General features: G+C 38.9%; 1 long non-coding RNA gene and 2 pseudogenes across 2 annotated transcripts; 2 read left to right on the forward strand and 1 right to left on the reverse strand.

The window, feature by feature from the left end:
- Positions 1–15,828, reverse strand: part of LOC146383127 (peroxisomal succinyl-coenzyme A thioesterase-like) — a 41,426-nt pseudogene that overhangs the window by 12,745 nt on the left and 12,853 nt on the right.
- LOC146383128 (uncharacterized) lies at positions 4,356–6,002 on the forward strand. Its single transcript, XR_014800720.1, has 3 exons — positions 4,356–5,279; positions 5,392–5,550; positions 5,818–6,002. It is a non-coding gene; the product is annotated as an uncharacterized LOC146383128 (long non-coding RNA).
- On the forward strand, positions 6,131–10,785 carry LOC146383129 (uncharacterized; annotated as a pseudogene). Its single transcript, XR_014800719.1, has 6 exons — positions 6,131–6,267; positions 6,345–6,438; positions 6,584–6,916; positions 7,020–7,191; positions 7,409–7,536; positions 7,946–10,785. The product of XR_014800719.1 is annotated as an uncharacterized LOC146383129 (transcript).

Consider the following 15,828-nt stretch of genomic DNA (forward strand, 5'->3'; position numbering starts at 1 on the left):
CAGTCCATGGCCAATGCAAGTTGTATGTCAAGCAGCGTCTTAAAGAATATCCACATCAGCTGCACTGTGGGCCTCACTCCCCTTATATATGTAATATATAGAGTGTGAGAGAGTGTTACTGTGTAACCAACCATACATTTGTATTAATGACTTAAATGTTTGCCAAGTCCAAAAAGCCATTTTGAATTTCCATATCACAAACAACTTATTTAGTTTGTTATAAGTAATCACAGGCCAAGCCAAGTCTTTTTAATCTCATTTCTAATCTTACTTCAACCACCTTGTTCACATAGGAAGTCGTGTCAGGAAACTTACATCCAGTGCTGACTCTTGGGCTGGCCAGTTCTGATCATCCTCACCTACAAGCAGCAACAGAGGACACTGTAGTCGTCCCACCTGAACAGACAAAAACAGTAAAAGTTTTGTTTTTTCACCTTTTTCAGTGATGGCAGTTTCATGAAATTATGTATAGCTTTCTATCATCTCTTGCTGGCATGGTCCTACAGGTTTCTGTTGTTCATTTTTGTTCTCTTGTTATGAGTTTTGAATTCTTAGTTAAAGATTTTAGCTGTGTCATAAGAGGCCTTGATCTGTGGGTGAAAGGCAGCGGTCATCGCCGCCTTAACTGGGCAGAGCTGGAGTTGGAGTCCCACACTTGAGTCCAACTAAGTAAGTTGCAAGATACGACACTTTGGTCTTTTGGTCGTTAACATTTTTGCCTCACTCCCCTTATATCACGAAAGTCCTGAGTTCACGAAGGTCCTGAGTTCAACTGAGGACGTAGTTGGGCAGTGGAAAGAATACTCCTTAATCCCACTAACATGCCTTCTGTAAAGTAAGCAGACCTGGGGATGAGGGGGATGACTTGCCCATCACTGGGGGAAAGATGGTTGAATTAGTTGAACAACTCTTAGTGACTAAAGGCTCTGGATGTTGTAGGTCCGTCTTAGTTGACACGTCTCTGCAACATCGCTTGGAGATCTGGGGCACTGCCTTGGGATTGGCAGACTGGTGTGATGATTCCCATTATTAACCCCAAGGTGTGCTCCAACAATAGGGGAATCACACTTCTCAGCCTCTGTGGGAAGGTCTATGCTAGGGTGCTGGAACAGAGAGTTTGTCCCTAGTCAAACCTTGAATACATGAGGAACAATACAGTTTTCATCCTGGTCATGTAACACTGTACGAGCTCTTTATCTGTTTAAGGATATTTGAGGGAATATGGAAGTTTGCCCAACCAGTGTACATGTGCTTTGTGGACTTTCAAGACATACAACTGCACCCTTTGGCATGTCCTGTGGTCCTGGTGTGTGTTGGACTCCACTAGGTGTGCCTTTGTCACCAATTTCTAGGTAGGTTTCCACTTTGGTCACCTCAATGTTCTACTCTTCCCAGATGGTGTGGTCCCATTAGCTTCATCGGGTGGTGGCTTCCAGCTCACACTGGAGTGGTTCGCAGCTGAGTGTGAAGTGACGAAAATGAAAATTAGCACCTCCAAATCTGAGACCATGGTTCTCAGTTTGAAAAAGGTGGAGTGCTTCCACCTGGTCAAGGACAAGTTGCTGCCCTTAGTGGACAAGTTAAAGTAACTTGGAATCTTGTTCATGAGTAGGGTTGGGTATTGTCACTGGTTTCTAAAATTGATTAAATTCCAATTCACAAGGTCGCGATTCGATTCGATCCACGATGCGATTTGATTTGATTCGATTTTGACAGTCAGAAATATTATTTATCTGATCATTTATTAACAGTGTTGGGCAAGTTACTTTGAAAAAATAATTAATTATAGTTACTAATTACTTCTTCAAAAAGTAACTGAGTTAGTAACTGAGTTACAAGATTCTAAAAGTAATTAATTACTAGGAAAAGTAACTATTGCGTTACTTAAAAAAAAATGTTTAAAGCTCTGGGGTCCAGGGTACACAGCAAATTCAAAAGTGTTAAATATATTGGTGTTAGTAGACTTTGTGCAAAAGCAGAGTTAATTTTACTCTAAGTAGAGTCACTTTCTTTTAATGTAACTCTGAGGTGTAAAACATTAGTAGTTAAAATCGAGTGTTAAAAATGAGTGTTTCTATATTAAATCTGGAGGTGTCAAAATGGAAACATTAACTCTTGACCTCTTAACTCTGAACTCCTAAAGGGGCTATGACACTAATAGAGTAAATTCATAGACTCCGCCCCCAGCATCACAGGTTCCGAATGAAGCTTAAGGGAAGCCATTTCAGAACATTTAGCTCTCCATTTTTCCGAGTTGTTTGCCACGCGTGGTAAGTCATTTTTTCTGAGATTCTTGTAATTATTATTACTACCTTTTACTTCTGTGGCTTTTTTGAGTCGAGACAAAGCTGTGTGAAAAGCATTAGCACGTTGCTCGGTGATAGCATAAAAATCTGTTTTAGCTAGCTGAAATGTATTGTTGGCGGGCAAAAGACTTGCATATGAGTGTTCAGTCATTTTTTTGCTAACTCAAATACACTTAAAACAATGTTTAGGTTGGCATAAAATTATGGTGGCACTTAAAGCCTGAAAACTATCTCCCACATAAACCGATATAGTAAACGGCAGTAGCAGATGTGCTGACTGGGTTCTATGTTAACATTTAGATCTTTTCAGAGTTTTGTGCACTCATTTTAGGTAAAAATTAAAAAGATCAAGGCTTTGAATTTATTACGGAATTAACTATTGTCTGTGTTCTTCAGTTGTTATAGAGAGCATCATTTTAACAAATGTGTTGTGGGTAGGGCTGCCACAAACGATTATTTTGATAGTCGACTAGTCACCGATTGTTTTTGCAATTAGTCCACTAATCAGATCATGCATCAATTGGATGTAAAACGGACAGCTTATTGCACCAGCAGCATCTGCTCTTACACAACTATCATTAGATTACAGCTTTAAGTGTTTAAGGTATGTGCTAACTAAAAATAAAGACAAGATGGTAGTTTATTAAATGTTAATTAAATGTGCAGAGTGTTTCGGTGGAGTTTAATAAAGTCAGCCGATTTACTCAGGAACAAATAAAATACTGAAAAAAGCCAAACAATAACATTTTTAAGTTATCTAAGTGACTTATATATCATGTTTAACCTGAGTAGCGAAAGACAGCGGTGGGTTTGAAAATGATTTGCCGGGAGTCCGGTGTTCCCACGGGCTCTGGTGAGCCTTGCTCCCGGCTAGCTATCGAGCTAGTGGGTAACAGACGTCTCCGAAAACGTCGGAGCGCTTCTGAAAATATGTGGTGTCTTGATAAACTGAGCAGATATTTGAGGTTTACACAGCTACATTCTCGCCTGAAAACATGTTAAACGTTTATTTTGTGACCCAGAAAGAATAATAACAGTAATATTAAAACTAACTAGCTGCCGCCATTGTTGGAAACTGAGCAGGGCCGCGCTATGAATTCTGGGACACAGCTTCTTCTTCTTCGGGGTTTAACGGCAGCTGGCATCCTTGTACATGCAGTGCTGCCATCTTCTGTTTCAGTCCGTTATTACACTCTTAAATCCTACTACTTATTCCTGCGTCTCTTGGGATCTTACAAAGCTTCAAACGACGCGTCGACTATTAAATTAGTCGTCGACGACTTTGATAGTCGACGTAATCGTGACTAGTCGACTAATCATGGCAGCCCTAGTTGTGGGTATAATATTGACTTGAAAGATGGACAAATTGTTTAGTCAAAGGAGCTTGCAAAGAAAAGCGTCTGGACTTCTTTAAGTTACTTGAAGACGTTTCACCTCTCATCCGAGAAGCTTCTTCAGTTCTAAGGTCAAATGGTGGAGAGTCCCAGATATAAACCTAGTGGGAGTATCCCCCCACAGAGGGACAAAAGGACCCCCTGATGATCCTCTAATCGCCTGAGCCAAGGTATGAAACTGGGTGTGGGTCCCAATCAGCCAGAGTTTCGGGTGTGTTCATTGTGAAACCTGGCCCCACCTTATCATGCGAATTCCTGAGGTCAGATGGCCCAGGATGTGAGTGGGTGTTAAGGCGTCTGGGAAGGGATCTCAAAACTGGATTATAGATGGCAGAGAGTTGGTGTCGTAAACCCCCGCCTCTGTTCAAAGATGGTCGCTCACAGTGGACATAGATGGCTTCTTTCACTTCTCTTTCAAACCATCTGTCCTCTCTGTCCAAAATGTGAACATTGGCATCCTCGAAAGAGTGTCCTTTATCCTTAAGATGCAGATGGACTGCTGAGTCTTGTCCTGTGGAGGTGGCTCTTCTGTGTTGTGCCATGCGCTTGTGTTTCCTGTATTGTGAGGTTGGATGGAGGGACTTTGGCACTGGAGAGCGTGGCTGAGACTTTCATCCTGATTTGCTCTGCCTCTGTCTGTGATAATTTATTAATCCGTATGGCAGATTCTGTGGCTGTGATGAGGTCCACTATGGGCAACTGTTGTGGAGAAATGGCAAAATTGAGTCCTTTGGCTAATACTCTCTTTTCAGGTTCAGTGAGATTCCGGTCTGAAAAGTTCTTTACCCATTTCTCCTGACTGACTTCAGGTGTGTTTTCTTCTCTGGGTTGTGTAGGTTCAGGATGAGGAGTGTGTGTTTTTGAAAGCAAGGTGTGAAATTTCCTGCGTTGTCTTTCTTTTCCTTTAGAGTGTTGGGCCCGCTGAGCCTTGTCCACAAACTTGTAAACCTCTTCTAAGATTGGAGAGGGTAGAAGGATTTCCAGTTCCTGCAGGGTCTGGCTGATCTTGATCTGGAGGGCATCTATGGTGAAATGGACCTGTCTTATCCTTTCACTTAAAAGGTGATTTTGTGCTCTCTGTAGAATCAAGTCTGCTCTGTATCCCCTGACAGTGGATCCAAGGCGCAGGCTCTTAGGAACAACTCTGCTTTGTCTACATCTTAGGTTGAAACGGAGATGGTTCCTATAATCCGCTAGTTTCCTTGATTCCCTTTCATACTCCCGCACCAGTTGAAGGGTGTTCCTCCCAAAATGTACGGCAATATGTCTGTGAAGGTTCTCAGTCATCCAGGTCATCGTAGTCAAAGGAGCTTGCAAAGAAAAGCGTCTGGACAAATTGTTTAGTATCTAGAATTGTCTTTTGGGAAAATGCTTTGCTTAACACAAGTTATGGATCATGATTCTTTTTTTTTCAATTGATTACCAGGTTATTTGTCCAATTAATTACTGTACAACTAATTTTTTTATTGAATCTCCACACAGGATATGCTTGCAAAGGTGGAATATGGGGGAGTGCAGAAGTATGTCAAAGTTCCAGAAAGTGATGAATGCTTTCATTTCCACCAGTTTCTTAAAGATGGTTTGTACTCATGTGCAATTTAAATGAGTATAAAATTATCACCTATAAGTGATCAACAGTAAGACTTGGTGGTTTTAATAGTATAGTGACATTTCGGATTTCTTTGTTTTAGTTATGGACAAGTTCAGCTTGCAGCCTCAATTCTTCACAGAAGGTGTACTCATCCTCACTGATACCTCTGACACTGAAGTTGACGCAGACATTTTTGATGAGCTGGTAAAGTCTGGAGTTCGAGCTTTCAAAGTTGGATATAGAATGCAGACAGCAACAGGTACAGTAGATCCATAATAATTTAGAGGAGTACATTTCTTCATGATCTTCAAAGTTTACATGAATATTAGCCAGATTTAACAACCTTTCAGATTCCAATTTTCTTCTTTGAAAAACTGTAAAATGCTTTTACATGTTGAGTGCATATTACATGCTGTTATCAGATATAATTTATGTGGTTGAACATTATTGCAGTTGTTGTGACTTCTCATATGCATTTTGCACATTTTTTTTCAATGCCTTTTATGTCCCTTTTTTCCCCTTTAAGACATTGAGATCAGTGTGGTTGACGATGAATCAGAGTCATCGGTACAGCCAATCCCTCTTGCCCTCCTGACATCGCCAGTTTCATTGTCAGACCATCCATCGTCCCCAGCTTCTACCAGTTCATCAGATTCAACTATGATCCTCAAAAGTACAAAGAACAGGAAGAAGGGCCTACAAGAGCTTGATCGCGATGAAGCGAAGCAGGTCAAAAGCAAAGCCTAAAGCAATTTCCAGTGCTTAACAGCATTTTACAAACACTAACTTTTTTGTATAATTTGCTTTAGTTTAATCAGTATGACTTTTTTTTTAAACAGAAGGTGTGTAGTGTCCTGAGCTCAAACCCAAAGGGTGAAGAAATTTTCAATGAATACGACAAAACTAAAACACTGTCAGATCCAACTCGTCGACAAATGGTCAACATACTGGTTGCAGATATGATAGAATCACACGGGTAAGTATTCTTTGATGATCATAAAAACAATTGTCGAGTGAGCAGAAGAGCAATACACTTTGTTTTGTTTTTGAAAGGAGGATTCCGCCCATAAGTGTTCGGACTAACTATGCACTGGGGATTGCAACGCTTTTTCTATATCTCCAAGATCCTTACTCAAAAAATGGCTATGTAAGTGTTATCTCTGAAACGCAACATCTCTGTAATTTCTACATGTTGTTAAAGTGGTACCAAATATGCATTCCTTTGTTGCATTTTTTTGTTGTGTATGTTTTTTGTTTGTTTTTGTGTGTGATTGATGTGCATGCATGAGCAGGAACATTACTATGATCCGGAGGCTAATACTGGCTATCTTGCTTGGAGACTCAAGACTGTCCAACGCAATACCTATGATGGTGCTAGTGGGTGTCCCAAGCCAAACTTCCAGCACAGTCCAACAACCCGAAGAGAATCTTTGTTTGTTAGTGGACAGCTTTTTGGTGAGGAGTGCAGAGAGGCTCTGTCTGTTATTAGACACTCAACAGATAGGTCTGTGGTTAAAGAGAAGATGAAAGCTACTTTTGAATATAGACAGAAGCTGGTACATGACCCAGATGCAACATCATCAATCTTGGATGTCTTCCCTCGTTTCCTTGATACACCGGGGTTGGTGAGTATATTTTTAGACATTTCATGATCTGAAACTAAAGATAACATTTTGCCAAGAACACTTAAGTAACCAGTATTTGGTTCCTGTTTTGTCTTATTAATAGATTGATCAGGATTTTGCAATGATGCTTGGAGATGAGGCCTCTGGAAGATTTCTTACAAAGTGGTCTTCGTATTTCAAGTAAAAAATCATCGCAGAAAGCCAAAGTCTTCCATCAAGTCCTTGTGTTGAGGAGTTACGAGCATCTTTTGATACGGAGGCTTCAAATGACTGGGGTAAATCTGGACAGTGTTTCAGTATATAAAATACTTACATTTCCATTTGTCTGTCCTAAAACAGTTAACTGAGCGGAAATAGACTAGTAAATTAATAATTTATGCATCCTTGTGGTTGTAAGCATTTCCAGAAATCTCATCATTTAACTGCTTATTTTCCAACTGTTTTCTAGTCCATGTTTAACCTTTTGTCTCAAATGTGCTTTTTGTCTTTAAGGCTGGGATAGTGACATGGCAGCTCTTCTGTTGTTGCTGCATCTCCTGCCCCCAACATCAAAAGGCCACAAAAAAACAGCAAAAATTAGCTCTGCACAGGCAGCCAATCATCTTGTGAGATTCATCAAGGTATGCTCTATTACTCTACTCTATTTTTTTGTAAAAACTGTTTGTAATTAATGATTTTTGGTCCATGGTAAGCCACGAGATAAAAACAGAAAAGACGCAGTAAATTAATTACCTTTTGTGTATTTGGTATGAAATCATGCTGTATCTATAGATATCAGAAGAGATAAAATCTGGTATGGCTTTCCTTTCCAAAAGAAGTTAATCCACAGATTTGGGTTCAGCACACACTCATTGCCCCTGCAAACAGAAGAATGTGAACTTCAAAAATAAAGCATTACTCTGTTTTATTCTACTTGGATCCATTTGTGTTAAGACGGGTTACTTGCTTGGGCCCATAGACCTTATATGCAAGCCAAACAGTTGAAAAGAAAATTTTGCTCATGATTGAAATGTGCTATTCAAATTCCAGGAAGGAGTCAGCCTCACTACTTTCCTGGAGAAAGCTAACACCAGGCAGCCCTTCCTTCTCTGCATTGGTGAGCAAAAGAAGAACATTCAGAGGTTCTTCATCATTGTAGACCAGAAAGCTATCCCATGTGATGCTCCAACTTCAGTGGCTGCTTTTGATGGGCTTTTCAAAGCACACTTTGTCTTCAGCCTCTCATATGATGAAGCTCTTTCCAGTTTCTACACCTTCATTCAAACCACAATCTACAACATTGATGTTGGAAACACAAAAGAAAGCCCTCGAGTCAAGGAACTGAGAGCACGTCTGCTGCGAGACCGTTAAATGCCCGCAAGGTCCACACGCTTTTAGGAGGATTTAAAAAAAAAACAAAAAAAAACCTGTTTGACAATGTTCAAATGCTTTGTTTGTAAAATGCACCACAAAAATTGTTCAGCTCTTTGTCAACATTTAAAATTTCATCATGGTTTATATCCAAACAAAAATCTGCATTTAAAATGTGGAGAGCAGGGATGTCTTTCATCTTTTTGTACTTACAATGGCTTTAGAAAACATCTTCATAATGTACATAGTCATTATCACGATAAACATGTAGGGATGGAACAGGAAGTTGCCCAAAAAACACATTCTCTAGGAGACTCTTTTAGTGATCAACCATCTACTTCTGCATCTGTATCACAGGTTCCCACTGTTATTTCACAGCACTCGCTTGTTGGAATGTGTGGATCTATTGTCGCTCACTTACAAGCTTCTGGTCTTACTGAGAGTGCTGTTCAAACAATAATTAGTTCTGTTGAGGAAGTTGTCAGTGATGTTCAGAGTCAAGCAAGAGAAGTAGTACTCCAAACATTTTCCCCTGATAGTAAGGAATCAGACATTTACAAAAGAGTTGAGCACAATTTAAACCAATTAGATAACCCCTTTTCAAAATTTAACACTGAGAAAAAAAGACAGAAATATTACGATGAAAAATGGGAAATAGTTGAGCCTAAAGAATTTGTACTTGGTGTAAGATTGGATACACGTAGACATAGAACTACAGGGGTTTATAGCGAAACACCTGTCAGAGACAAATACATGTATGTGCCCATTTTAGGTACGATACATTCAATTTTCAAGAATAAAGACATTAGAGAATGCTTCTTGCATGAGAAACAAACACAAGCTGGGTTATACAAAGACATTAATGATGGATTATATTTCCAAAACCATCCTCTGTTTTCACAACAGAAATATGCTCTACAGATTTTACTGTATTACGATGATTTTGAAACTGCTAACCCATTAGGTTCGAAGAAAGGGATCCACAAACTGGGCTGTATTTATTTCACTGTAAAAAACCTCCCACCAAAGGTTAACTCTGTGCTGATGAATGTACATCTAGCTGCTCTTTTCTACACAGAAGACTTAAAGAAATATGGTTTTGAAGAAATACTAAAGCCTTTGATTGATGACTTGAAAATTTTAGAAACTAAAGGAATCCTGCTTCCCTTTACTGAAGAGCCAGTGTTTGGTTCTGTTGTTCAAGTTACAGGAGACAATCTTGCTTTAAATGGCTTACTAGGTTTTGTTGAATCATTTAGTGCAACAAACTGGTGTAGGTTTTGTTTAGTAAACAAGGAAGAAATTCAGTCTGTGTTTAATGAAGACAGTTCAGACATTGTTCTGTGCTCCAGAGAACTTCATATTGAACACTGTAATGCATTAAGTGAAGACCCTGCTCTCACTTCCGTTTATGGAGTTAAAAGATCTTGTATGCTCAATTCATTGGAATATTTTCACAGCACTGACAATTATGCAGTTGATGTAATGCACGATTTATTGGAAGGAGTTGTGCAGTATGAGCTCAAACTTTTTTTTCAATACATGATCAAAAATGGCTACATCTCCATTAGCACATTACTTGACAGGATACAGACGTTTAATTATGGTTTTGTAGAGCGTAAAAATAAACCAAGTGGGTTAAAAATAGACGATAACAGCAAACACTTAGGTTTAAATGCCATTCAGTCATTATGTATCCTACGCAATACTCCACTAATTTTTGGAGACATAGTTGAGCGGGACAATAGCCACTGGAATTTTGTTCTCCTGTTGTTGCAAATTGTTGATATTGTGTTGTCCCCAGTCCTTACTGATGGCATGATATGTTACTTGAAACATCTGATCTGTGATCACCATAACATGTTTAAAAAATTGTTCCCTGGTAGAAAATTAATTCCTAAACACCACCTAATGATTCACTATCCAAGGTGTATTAAGAAAATTGGCCCTCTTATCCACATATGGTGTATGCGTTTCGAAGCAAAACACAATTTTTTTAAAAGGGCTGTCAAAAATTTTAAAAACCTTACAAAATCTCTAGTAAAGCAACATCAGCGTCAATTGGCCTTTTACTATGAAAACTATTGTTTTAAAAGATTTCAGTTCGGTCCTTTAAAATTAAAAAGAGTTGATAGCATGGAAGGTGGACATTTGTTGTGCGAGTCATTAAATGTAGATTCATGTGTAAATGTTTCAACTACAAATTGGGTTAGAAATTATGGTACTGAATACCAGGTTGGTTTGTTTTTATGCACTGGAATGTCCAGTGATCTACCAGTCTTTAAGAAAATTTGCTATATCATAATACATGAACAACATGCATTCATAATAGGCTGTACTGTCAACACCTTGTACTTTGATGAACACTTTCATGCATACTGCATTGAAGAAAAAAGTAATGAGCATGCTGTTATTTCAATTGACCAGCTCACCTATGTTAGACCCTTTGACAAGCAATATTCAAATGAAAATGAGAAGATATACATTATTCCATATTGTTACATGTTTTAAAAAATGTTTTGAAAATGTGGTGCATATAAAAATAAATCTTTTTCAGAAGAACATTGGCTCTTTTTAATATTTTTTTCCCCAAGGAATTTCTAAAAGATCAGAACAGTAAAATTTACACTTTTTAGAATTAATTAGACGATAACTCTTTTGTAGTCAAAATAAAATACTCTGTAAGAGTTAATATATAAACTCTTAACACCTAGTTAGTGTTAATGAGTGTTAAATTTTCAACTCCAGGCAGATTTGATATTTAACACTAAATCAGAATTAATGTACCAACTCTACAAAAAGAGTTAAATTAACACTCTCTGGTGTGGACCCATATAGACACTTTATAGACTTCTCTGGTCCCCTCCCCAATCAGACCAGGAGTGACATGTTTAGCCGCATGTTCTCCTTAAATTGCTGGCTGTCTGAGTGGTGTCCCAGAAACGATGTGGGCTTCATAGATAATTGGCAAACCTTCTGGAGGAAACCTGGTCTTGTTAGGAGAGACGGCATCCATCCCACTTTGGATGGAGCAGCTCTCATTTCTAGAAATATGGACAAATTTATTAAACCCCCCAAAATATGACTATCCAGAGTTGGGACCAGGAAGCAGAGTTGCAGTCTTACACGCCTCTCTGCAGCTTCTCTCCTCCTGCTACCCCCCCAAAAACCCATCTCCATAGAGACTGTGTCAGCTTCCAAAAAGACAAAAAACAAACTAAAAACCAGCAACAAACAACTTAAACATAAACAATCAAAAAGAAAGAACAATACAGTATCCACATCTGAACCAAAGAGTAAAACAGTGAAATGTGGATTATTAAATATTAGGTCTCTCTCCTCCAAGTCTCTGTTAGTACATGACTTAATAATTGATCAACAAATTGATTTACTCTGCCTTACAGAAACCTGGTTGCAGCAGGATGATTATGTTAGTTTAAATGAATCAACACCCCCGAGTCATTCTAACTACCAGAAACCTCGAAGCACAGGCCGAGGGGGCGGTGTGGCAGCAATTTTTCACACCAGCCTATTAATTAATGAAAGACCAAGACAGACTTTTAATTCATTTGAAAGCCTGATGCTTAACATTGTCCACCCCAGCTGTGAAACTCAGAAACCAGTCTTACTTGTTATCATCTATCGTCCACCTGGGCCTTACACAGAGTTTCTGTCTGATTTCTCAGACTTTATATCTAATCTAGTTCTGAGCTCAAATAAAATAATTATTGTGGGTGATTTTAACATCCATGTAGATGCTAAAAATGACAGCCTCAACATGGCATTTAGTCTGTTATTAGACTCAATTGGCTTCTCTCAAAATGTAAAAGAACCCACCCACCACTTTAATCACACTCTAGATCTTGTTTTAACATATGGCATAGAAACTGAACATTTAACAGTGTTTCCTGAAAACCCTCTCCTGTCTGATCATTTCCTGATAACATTTACATTTACAATAATTGATTACACAGCGGTGGAGAGGAGACTTTATCAAAGTAGATGTCTTTCTGAAAGCGCTGTAACTAAGTTTAAGAATATAATCCACCCACTGTTATCATCTTCAATGCCCTGTACCAACACAGAGCAGAGCAGCTATCTGAACGCTACCCCAACAGAGGTTGATTATCTTGTTAATAATTTCACCTCCTCACTACGTACGACTCTGGATACTGTAGCTCCAGTGAAAACTAAGGTCTCTAATCAGAAGTACCTGACTCCGTGGTATAATTCTCAAACACGTACCCTAAAGCAGATGACTCGTAATCTGGAGAGGAAATGGCGTGTCACAAATTTAGAGGATCATCATTTAGCCTGGAGAAATAGTTTGCTGCTTTATAAGAAAGCCCTCCGCAAAGCCAGAACATCTTACTATTCATCACTGATTGAAGAAAATAAGAACAACCCCAGGTTTCTCTTCAGCACTGTAGCCAGGCTGACAAAGAGTCAGAGCTCTGTTGAGCCAACCATCCCTTTAACGTTAACTAGTAATGACTTCATGAACTTCTTCACAAATAAAATTTTTATCATTAGAGAAAAAATTACCAGTAATCATCCCACAGATGTAATATTATCTACAGCTACTCTTAGTACCATTGATGTTAAGTTAGACTCTTTTTCTCCAATTGATCTTTCTGAGTTAACTTCAATAATTACTTCCTCCAAACCATCAACGTGTCTTTTAGACCCCATTCCTACAAAACTGCTCAAAGAAGTCCTGCCATTGATTAATTCTTCGATCTTAAATATGATCAACCTATCTCTAATAATCGGCTATGTACCACAGGCCTTCAAGCTGGCTGTGGTTAAACCTTTACTCAAAAAGCCATCTCTAGACCCAGCAGTCTTAGCTAATTATAGGCCAATCTCCAACCTTCCTTTCATATCAAAAATCCTTGAAAGAGTAGTTGTCAAACAGCTAACAGATCATCTGCAGAGGAATGGTTTATTTGAAGAGTTTCAGTCAGGTTTCAGAGCTCATCACAGCACAGAAACAGCTTTAGTGAAGGTTACAAATGATCTTCTTATGGCCTCTGACAGTGGACTCATCTCTGTGCTTGTCCTGCTAGACCTCAGTGCAGCGTTCGATACTGTCGACCATAATATCCTATTAGAGCGATTAGAACATGCTGTAGGTATTACAGGTACTGCACTGCAGTGGTTTGTATCATATCTATCTAATAGACTCCAATTTGTGCATGTAAATGGAGAGTCCTCTTCACCCACTGAGGTTAATTATGGAGTTCCACAGGGTTCAGTGCTAGGACCAATTCTGTTTACATTATACATGCTTCCCTTAGGCAGCATCATTAGAAGACATAGCATACATTTTCACTGCTATGCAGATGACACCCAGCTCTATCTGTCCATGAAGCCAGATAACACACACCAATTAGTTAAACTGCAGGAATGTCTTAAAGACATAAAGACCTGGATGGCCGCTAACTTTCTGCTTCTTAATTCAGATAAAACTGAGGTTATTGTACTCGGCCCTGAAAATCTTAGAAATATGGTATCTAACCAGATTCATACTCTGGATGGCATTACCTTGGCCTCCAGTAACGCTGTGAGGAACCTTGGAGTCATTTTTGACCAGGACATGTCCTTCAACGCACATATTAAACAAATATGTAAGACTGCTTTCTTCCATTTGCGCAACATCTCTAAAATTAGAAATATCCTGTCTCAGAGTGACGCTGAAAAACTAGTTCATGCATTTATTACTTCCAGGCTGGACTACTGTAATTCATTATTATCAGGATGTCCAAAAAACTCACTGAAAAGCCTTCAGCTAATCCAAAATGCTGCAGCAAGAGTACTGACAGGGACTAGAAGGAGAGAGCATATTTCTCCTGTTTTGGCTTCCCTTCATTGGCTTCCTGTTAAATCCAGAATTGAATTCAAAATCCTGCTCCTCACATACAAGGTCTTAAATAATCAGGCCCCATCTTATCTTAATGACCTTGTAGTACCATATCACCCTATTAGAGCACTTCGCTCTCGCTCTGCAGGCCTACTTGTTGTTCCTAGAGTATTTAAAAGTAGAATGGGAGGCAGAGCCTTCAGTTTTCAGGCCCCTCTTCTGTGGAACCAGCTTCCAGTTTGGATTCGGGAGACAGAAACTATCTCTACTTTTAAGATTAGGCTTAAAACTTTCCTTTTTGCTAAAGCATATAGTTAGGGCTGGACCAGGTGACCCTGAATCCTCCCTTAGTTATGCTGCAATAGACGTAGGCTGCCGGGGGATTCCCATGATGCATTGAGTTTTTCCTTTCCAGTCACCTTTCTCACTCACTATGTATTAATAGACCTCTCTGCATTGAATCATATCTGTTATTAACCTCTGTCTCTCTTCCACAGCATGTCTTTTATCCTGTCTTCCTTCTCTCACCCCAACCGGTCGCAGCAGATGGCCGCCCCTCCCTGAGCCTGGTTCTGCTGGAGGTTTCTTCCTGTTAAAAGGGAGTTTTTCCTTCCCACTGTCGCCAAAGTGCTTGCTCATAGGGGGTCATATGATTGTTGGGTTTTTCTCTGTATCTATGAAGCGCCTTGAGGCGACTTTTGTTGTGATTTGGCGCTATATAAATAAAATTGAATTGAATTGAATTGAATTGAATAGTGTTGAAATCAAATCTGACGGTGTTAATTTGGACATGCTGGATTTGCTGTGTATAATTGGCCATTTTTGACTACTTCTACATTTCACCTTTAAAAACTATTTACTTTGCCTAGCTTGGTGTCATTCTTTTCAGCTCAACCTCAGATGTCTGAATTTACAGTTATGTTTTCATTTTGACATACTGTATTAACACAAGTGATCTAAAATCAGACAAAAAAACCTAAACTCCGAGTAGAAAAAGTTATATTTCTTACTATAACAACCACAATCATGTTTAATGAATCATATTTCATAACTTTAAATGCAAATATAATTTTTACATTTTAATTTACAATTTGCAGCCATTTACCTTTTACCTTTTTTTTTTAATAACCATCAGACTAACCATCAAACTATTTACATAATAATCAGATGTTCTCCATTAAATAAGATGATACACAAATTATTTGTGCCACTCCAAGAAATAATTTCTGTCCACTATAAAGGAGTGCATCACAAGCCTGATACCTGCAGATCTGACAACAGGAGATGTATCACTCCTCCTGTTTTCTACCTGGAGCTAGCATTTACACTGTAATCTGCCTTTGTTGGCTTTTTGGCAGCACCTGTAACATTCAGCAGTCGCCTCATTGTTCTGACACACAACACAAAACTATCCACTACACTACACACTAACTACACAAGACACACTAACTACACACTCCAAACACACTAAACGTCACAAATCACATTTCAAAACTCTCTCTCTCTCTCTCTTTTTTCTGCTCTCTTTCTTTCCCTCTCTCTCTTGCCCTCACTCCTAAAACGTCCCCCTCTTTCTAAACAACCAAATGTCATGTTGTCATATCATTTTTTGATTGGTCAACATTGTACATTTTTTCACCAACATGAACGGGCTGTTTGTTTTATTTTTTTATTTGTTGGTTATACGCAGAGAGTTCTT

The sequence above is a fragment of the Perissodus microlepis genome, chromosome 7 (genome assembly GCF_051167445.1).
Source record: "Perissodus microlepis isolate ML-2025 ecotype Zambia chromosome 7, ASM5116744v1, whole genome shotgun sequence".
Lineage (NCBI taxonomy): Eukaryota > Metazoa > Chordata > Actinopteri > Cichliformes > Cichlidae > Perissodus > Perissodus microlepis.